The sequence below is a fragment of the Eubalaena glacialis genome, chromosome 11 (assembly GCF_028564815.1).
Source record: "Eubalaena glacialis isolate mEubGla1 chromosome 11, mEubGla1.1.hap2.+ XY, whole genome shotgun sequence".
In the NCBI taxonomy this organism is placed as follows: domain Eukaryota; kingdom Metazoa; phylum Chordata; class Mammalia; order Artiodactyla; family Balaenidae; genus Eubalaena; species Eubalaena glacialis.
The window spans coordinates 7828740-7836867 of NC_083726.1; positions in this window are offsets into that span (position 1 = coordinate 7828740).

Genomic DNA, 8128 nt, shown 5'->3' on the forward strand with positions numbered 1-8128 from the left:
TCTAGTTGTGGCGCGTGGGTTCTCTCTCCTCTAGTTGTGGCACGCGGGCTCCAGGCATGTGGGCTCTGTAGTTTGTGGCACGCAGGCTCTCTCGTTGAGGTGCGCGGGCTTAGTTGCCCCTCGGCACGTGGGATCTTAGTTCCCTGACCAGGGATTGAACATGCGTCCCCTGAATTGGAAGGCGGATTCTTTACCACTGGACCACCAGGGAAGTGTGGTGGTCCGAACGCGGGTTGGAAAAGAATTTCCAGACACAAGGCAGAATGTAAAGAAGATAGAATTTGTTAGCGGGAAGGGTCTCTGTCAGAGCAGCGGGCCGACTTCCTAGTAGTCTGGGAGAGTGGAGCCCGAACATGTGCTATTGATCAGTTTTTATAGCCAGAAAACAAAGGAATGGTCCGAGGTGTAATTTTGTTTACTGATTGGTCGAGGCACATACACCTTCCTTCTATAGGGTAAGAGTGGGACAGGGCAGATGCCTTTCCTTATTTGGGACAGGTCCCGTTGCCCAGGTGGGCTCGGGAATTTCATAACCATCGTAACATGGTGGTGGGGAGGGCGATTGATTAAGAATCCGGTAGGGAGTGTAATGCTGACACTTTTTCAGGCAGGGTCGTCCTTTGTCCTTGAAGCACCATTGTTCTTGGAGCACCACATTCCCCCCTCTCTTTATTTATAGGGCCAATTCCTTGGCCCTAATGGATACCCTGTTCATGTCTACCTAACTGCCTAATTCCCTCTCAGGCATTTGGGAACCCCTTTGTGAGGAGAAGGGGCGACAAACTCTCTCTGGCTGCTTCCTGCTGAGCGGGGGCATCGTGGGGCCCTGGGTTCCCGTTGCCTGCTCTCTGTCAGGGTGTATCTAGGGAGGAGTGCGGGCCCCATGGAAAGTGATGGCAGCTTGTTCAAGAGGTGTACAAGTGTTGTCTGGCCGGTATTCTTGTTGCATCACCATTTGGAGGTTTATTTGTTGTATTCTGGAAGAGACAAACTTAACAAGGAGGTTAAAAATACATGGCCTGAAGATTAGTAGAAGTAGAAAGGCTACTATAGGACCTAGGAAAGGGGTTAGCCAAGAGAACCAGGACCAGATATTAGTCTTGAAGTCCCACCAGTCGAGTCCCCCTGAGACTCCTTCCCTGTAGAATCCATTAGCTCTTTCAATAATGGCTTGAAGATTGGTCTGGACCTTGCCCGATTGGTTGACAAGAAACAGCAGTCCTCCTTTAACATTGCACAGGTCCCTCCTTGATTAGCTGTTAGGAGGTCCAGAACTCTTCTATTTTGTAAAACCACTCCTGCTAGAGAATTTTTTTGTTCTTGTAGAGTGTTAATTTGAGCTGCTAGGCAGGCAATCTGTTGTGTGAGTTCAAGAGAGAGCTGTCGGGCAATGGAGGTACCTCCAGGGGAACTTGGTGGAGGATATGGGGTGGGATTTTAGCTAGAGTAGGCTTCGCAGTGGCTATTAAAGCCATATTTACCGGCGTAAATGATAAAGTAGCTTTAAGTTTTGTTAAAAGGTCCCGGCCTAACAGGGGTATTGGACAGGCCAGGAGAACTAGGAAAGAATGGGTGAATAGAGTATTCTCAAGGGAACAGGATAAGGGAGGTGTAAAATGGCCATATGAGGGCTTTCCGTCTACTCCCATTAAGAGGATTGAGGAACAGCAAGTGGGACCAGAGAAGGAGGTCAGGGCCAAGTAGCCCCTGTGTCAGTTAGAAAGGTTATAGTAGCCCCTGCCGCATCCAGGGTTACCCGGGGCTCCTCTGGTCTTATGGGGAACATAGGCGCCTATAGATTGAGCCGTGCGCACCTTCAGTCATCCGCATCCAGGAGCCCCAGATCTAGAGCACAATCCGGTTCTTGCTCCTGATAGTCAATTACCACCGACAGGGGCAATTGGCCTTGACTTTGGCCCAGGGGGCTGGGACCCGAAATGCCCCGAGTGTTGGGTGGTTGTGGCGTTGGCCTCTCCACTTGAGGGCGGCGGGGACAACTCGTCTTCCAATGGCCCTTTTGGTGACAGTAAGGGCATGGGGGATCGGGTGGTGGGGTGCGGCCGTTCCTGACACTGTGCCCCTGCTGACCCCACTGGTAGCAGCTCAGCGGTGGTTTCTGAGACGGGAGAGGGGCTCCCGTGGGTCTGTTTTGGGAGGGACCGAGCAATGGCAAGAGCCATATACTGAGCATGTCGTTTTAACTTTTCTTCCTCTCTTAGTTCTTGGCTGTTCCTAGAAGCCTCCTCCCTATTGTTAAAGACCTTAAAGGCCTCGTCAAGTAGAACAGGAAATGGGGTCTGTGGCCCTTGCTCTAGTTTCTGTAATTTCTGTCTTATGCTTGGGGATGCCTGGCTTATAAAGTGAACGGCAAGTATAGCCTGACCCTTATGGATCTCAGGGTCTTGGTTGGTGTATTTCCTCATAGCCTCTGCTCATCGGGCCTGAAAAAGGGCCGGATTCTCAGGGCGTTCCTGTGTAACTTCTCTGAGTTTATTATAATTGACAGGCTTGATGATTGCCTTTTTCATACCTTCTAGTAGACAGTAATTTCTCCTAGTGAGCCCTCCTGCTGGCCCATTTTCATTTGCCTGGTGTCTCCATCCTGGGTCTGCCCTTGGGACTGCCTCTACCCCCGCTCGGTTCTCATTAGGATTTCGGGCGTGTGCCTTATCTGCCCAGGCCTGAGCCACGGCCTCGATCCTGGCCTTTTCTTCATGATGCAGCAGGTAGTTAGGACCACATGAATATCTGGCCAGGTTAAGTCAAAGGCTGTAGTTAGGGCCTGGAATTCCCTGATGAAGGTGGAGGGATCCTGGCTGAAGGAGCCCAGTTTCCCTTGGATGTGAGAGAGATCAGACATGCGGAAGGGGACATGAACCCTGATAGTACCTAGGTCTCCGTTAGCGACCTCTCGTAGAGGAAGCATATTGGGACTCGATGCTGGGCTTTGGGCTGCTCGTGACCGAGTGTGGGGAGCGGAGGGAAGGTCTGCTTCTGGGTACAGAGGTAGGGGTTGGGGAGAAGGTTGAGGAGGAGGCGGGTGAGACCAGGGACAAGAAGGCTCATCCAGGATACCTGGTGGAGGGGGAGATGGGGAGGGACGAGGTAGTGAAGCTGAAGGAGGAGGGCGGGAGGATGAGGCATTAAAGCGGCAATGGAGAGACACGTGCGACAGGAGTCCCTCAGGCTCGGATTCTGACAGAGGGCCGTGAAGGCCAGCACGTACGGAACCTCGGAATCCTCTCCTAGTTTCCAACAGTAGACATCAAGTTGGAGGACTGTGTTGTAATTTAGGGTCCCATTAAGAGGCCATTGTTCTTGGTCCCTCAGTTTGTACCGGGGCCAAGCCGTGTTACAAAAGGAAATGAGCCTCTTCTTGAGATTGTCTGGGTCAAATTCCTTCCAATTCCTGAGAATACAACCAAGAGGTGAGTCTAAGGGAATAGACATCCCTGAACCCATTCTTAGCCTCAGTGCAACTAAGGCACCAATGACCAGAGAGGGGAATTCCTGGAAACCAGCTGGGAATTGACTCACTGATAGAATATTCTCAAGGATGGGAAGGAGCTCTCCCAGGACAGTCTAGAGGCAGTGAGGTCCTTTGGAGTCAGTCCGAGCTGAGGAGAAAGAAGCAGAAGAGACAGAAAAGAGGACTGAGGATTCCGCCTTCTAACCCTACCGAGGAGGCGGTGGCCAAGGGACTGTGGGCTTTGTGCTTTGCTTCGTCCATGGTGTGCCTCGCATTGCACGGAAGTCGTCTTGATGGGGGCGGTCGCTCTAATAGCCTGGTCTGTTCCGTGACCCCCTTATCCTTTCACAGGAGTCTTCAAGCGGCAGGCACCCTAACGGCTTTTAAATGCCTGACCCGTGCCCGCACGATACCAATCGGCCTAGTCCTCAGTCGGAAGGAAGACAGAGGGATCCTCACCCGTCTGGGCGGCAGTTACTGGGGCAAAGTGAGCCGTGGAGCCTTCGGAACACACCAGGATGTGGCCCTGGCCAGAGTTCCTCTGTTGCTTTCACGGCAGCTTGCCTGTTCTCAGAGGGTCCCAAGGAATGAGGAGAGGAGGTGGGGAAAGAGATCCCCCTGGAGGTCCCTGTACGGGCCACCAAATGTCGTTGTCCGAACGTGGGTTGGAAAAGAATTTCCAGACACAAGGCAGAATGTAAAGAAGATAGAATTTATTAGTGGGAAGGGTCACTGCCAGAACAGCGGGCCGACGACTTCCTAGTAGTCTGGGAGAGTGGAGCCCGAACACGTGCTATTGATCAGTTTTTATAGCCAGAAAACAAAGGAATGGTCCGAGGTGAAAATTTCATTTACTGATTGGTCAAGGCACCTATACCTTCCTTCTATAGGGTAAGAGTGGGACGGGGCAGATGCCTTTCCTTATTTGGGACAGGTCCCGTTGCCCAGGTGGGCTCAGGAATTTCGTAACCATCGCAACATGGTGGTGGGGATGGCGATTAAGAGTCCGATAGGGGGTGTAACGCTGACACTTTTTCAGGCAGGGTCATCCTATGTCCCTGAAGCACCATTGTCCTTGGAGCACCACAGGAAGTCCCTCAAGCATATAGAAAATTGAAAGAACTGTATAGCCCTATATTATGCTACAGTTGTTAAGATTTTGCTGTATTTGCTTTATCATATATTTATCCTTCCATCCATCCATCCACTCATCAATCTACATAACATTTTTGTTAAAAATGAAACAGGTAATTTTTAACTTTCTTCTTTATGCTCTTTTGCATTTGTACTAATTTTTAAAATTGCTGTCAGTTTTCATTTAAAAACTGAAATAATTTCCATTTTGGAACAAAAGAATTATTAAAAGGAAATATAATCTACCAAAAGGATTTGGTACCAGGAAACCCTTCATACACGTTAGACCCAAATTTAAGCTCCTCCCCAGACACCATCCTTTTCCATCTTATTCAACACTGGATTCTGGAACAGTGCCTTGTACATAGTAGATAACTGTGGAGTGAATGAATTCTTTTAAGTATGGTTGTTTATCGAGGTTAAAAAAAATAGTTAAGGGAGGCCTGGGCTTGAACCCAGGGGGGAATGTGGTTTGAGTTATCTTTAACAGATGATGTAGCAACCCCCTCCCACCAGGGGAGGGGGCAGGCTCTCCAGCAATATGGGTAGGCCAGGCCCACCTGCCTCTCCCCCGAGGCCCAAGGCCAGCATCAAGTTCGATCTTGGGACTTTCTCTCTACATTCCTCACGTGTCTGACATAGTTCGGGCATTTGTTTTTGATCTGACTAAATGGCAAGTCTGCAGCCTTGGTAGCTCTACAGGAAACCAGAATAAATATCGTTTATTCCATTTACAATTGGCAATTAAGTTTGTTTTCAGGCACAAGAATGGAATTTAAAACACTCAGTTAAAGTAAACCAAACTAATCAGAGGCAGTCTGCTTTTCTCTTCAAAACATTAAAAGAAAGAAAGAAGAAAGGAAGGAAGGAAGGAAGGAAGAAAGAAAACAATAAAAACCACTGCACAATAGAGAGAGAAAGAGGTCTGGAATATCCACTCTCCCCTTATTCTCACATCACACTCACAAACTGACTTGTTTTGCATGTGTATTGAAAAGAACCCCAGAGATCTGGTTCTACTATCTCTTGTCTAAATTACTGTGTAATTCGGACAGGTTACTTGACCTCTCTGGGCTTCAGTTTTCCATCTGTTGAAAAGAGGAGAGGGATGGCCTAAGATGGTTCTATCTGTCTGTCAAAAGCTTTGATTTCATTTCTTGAGGCCAGGCAAACAGACTAGCTCTCAGGTGGTAACTTGAGAGAGAGTTGGAGAAAGGGAGGGAGAGAGAGAAAGATGACGACAAACGTGTTGATTGGAAACACTGATGGTTCTGGACTCTTCAGACTCGCTGTGCAAACCCCCTTCTCCTTTTTTAAACCCTAGTCTCCCCATTTTAAAGGGGTTTGAGAGAGAATCTAGATTCAGGAGTAACAAACAGAATCTCTTTGCTAAGGGCCTGGGTTTGTGATTTTTAGCTTTGAATGTGAACACCTGCAGGCAGAACACCTACACGCCGGTTCTCCACAAGCCCCACTGGACCCCTGTTACCGCCTGTTACTTCCCGGGGCTTTGAAAGCCATTGAGTTTCTGCTAAGAATTCCCTTGCAGTTGTGAAAACCTTATGATCCATCACCCGGAGGAGGAGGAAGGGACGTTCGCCTAAGATGTTCTGCTGCCCACCTCTCTCTTCCCTTTGGGAGGTCTCCATCAGAGAAACGTCTCAGAGAGTAAAACTGGAAAAGGGAGGGGCTGAGGAGCACCCTGAGGAAAATTCAGACTGATTTGATCAGTCCTAGCTGGAATCAGCACAGGAATAGCATCAGGCCTAAGTGGAAGCTTTTCAGTCTTCTCAGATGATGATTCATTTTAAGGAAACATCCCGTGACCCTGACTGGAATCCAGTTCAAATGAGGAAACCTGAAGCATCTATGATAGGCCAGGCCCCAAGAGGATGCTGCTCACATAGAAACAGTACCTGCCCAGAGGCTCTCCAGGAAGCTGCCAAGAGGTCTGTTAACTCTGTGAGAAAGCTCTCAGACCGACTGCTCTGGGGGCTTGCAGCTTGCTATGGGCCCCAGAGGAAGGTGACTCATTCTGGCTGGAGTCGTGCAGGAAATCCTCCTGGAGGAGGTGGCATTTGATGCGGGCCTTGCAGGCAGAGAAGGAGAGGGAGGGTGGAAAGAGGATCCACATCTCAGTAGTTGTGTGAACCAGGGTCTGGAGCTTCAGTTTTCTCACCTCTGCTGGGAAGGGTGGCAATGAGGCCCACTTCCTTTGTAAAGATTAAATTAGTTGTATGTGGAAGGATCTGGGACATAATATATTTAACCCTGAATTGCAGGTAAAGCAAAAGCATGTGTGTGGGCTGAGTTGTGAGAGGTAACTTTGGAAAAGAAAGCTGCATATATTGAGGGTGATTATGTCTGGGAGCTAGAGTTTCTTGGGTAATGTTTACCTTTCTCTTTAGCCTGTTCTGTGTTGCTTGAAGTGTTTATAATGAACACATGTTATTTACATAATGGTTAAAAAGTTCTTTGTGAAAAGAAAAAAAGAAAAGCTATTTGTGTTCTGTTACTTTAAAAAATTTGAACCTAGAGAAAAGTGGCAAAAATGTTCAAAGAACTTCCAGAGACCCTTCGCCCAGACTTACTTATTTTATTTATTTATTTTTTACTTTTTGGCTGCGTTGGGTCTTAGTTGCGGTATGCGGGATCTTCATTGCGGAATGTGGGATCTTTTGTTGCAGCGTGTGGGCTCTCCCTTGTGGCGCAGGGGCTTCTCTCTAGTTGTGGCGTGTGGGTTTTCTCTCCCTACTTGTGGCGCGCGGGCTCCAGAGCGCGTGGACTCTAGTTTGCGGCACGTGGTCTCTCTAGTTGAGGTGCGCAGGCTCCGTAGTTGTGGCACACGGGCTTAGTTGCCCCATGGCATGTGTGACCTTAGATCCCCGACCAGGGATCGAACCCGCGTCCCCTGCATTGGAAGGAGGATTCTTTACCACTGGACCACCAGGGAAGTCCCCAGATTTACTTATTGTTAACATTTTGCCACATTTGCAGTCTTTTGCCATATATGTATGTGTGTATATATATGTATATACACATTTTTTGGAGCCATTTGAGAGTAGGTTGCAGACATCATGCCCCGAATTATTTCAGCATATATTTCCCAAGAACAAGGGCAGTCTCTTACATAACCCAGTACAATATAAAAACAAAAAAAACAGGGACTTCCCCGGTGGTGCAGTGATCAAGAATACGCCTGACGATTCAGGGTACACGGGTTCAAGCCCTGGTCCGGGAAGATCCCACATGCCGTGGAGCAACTAAGCCCATGTGCCACAACTACTGAGCCCACGTGCTGCAACTACTGAAGCCTGTGCGCCTAGAGCCCGTGCTCCACAACAAGAGAAGCCACCGCAATGAGAAGCTTGCACACCACAAGGAAGAGTAGCCCCCACTCGCCACAACTAGAGAAAGCCTGCGCGCAGCAACGGAGACCCAACACAAACAAAAAAATCAACAAGTCTAACGTGGATACAATGCTATGATCTAACATACAAATTTTGCTGTCTCAATATTGCCCTC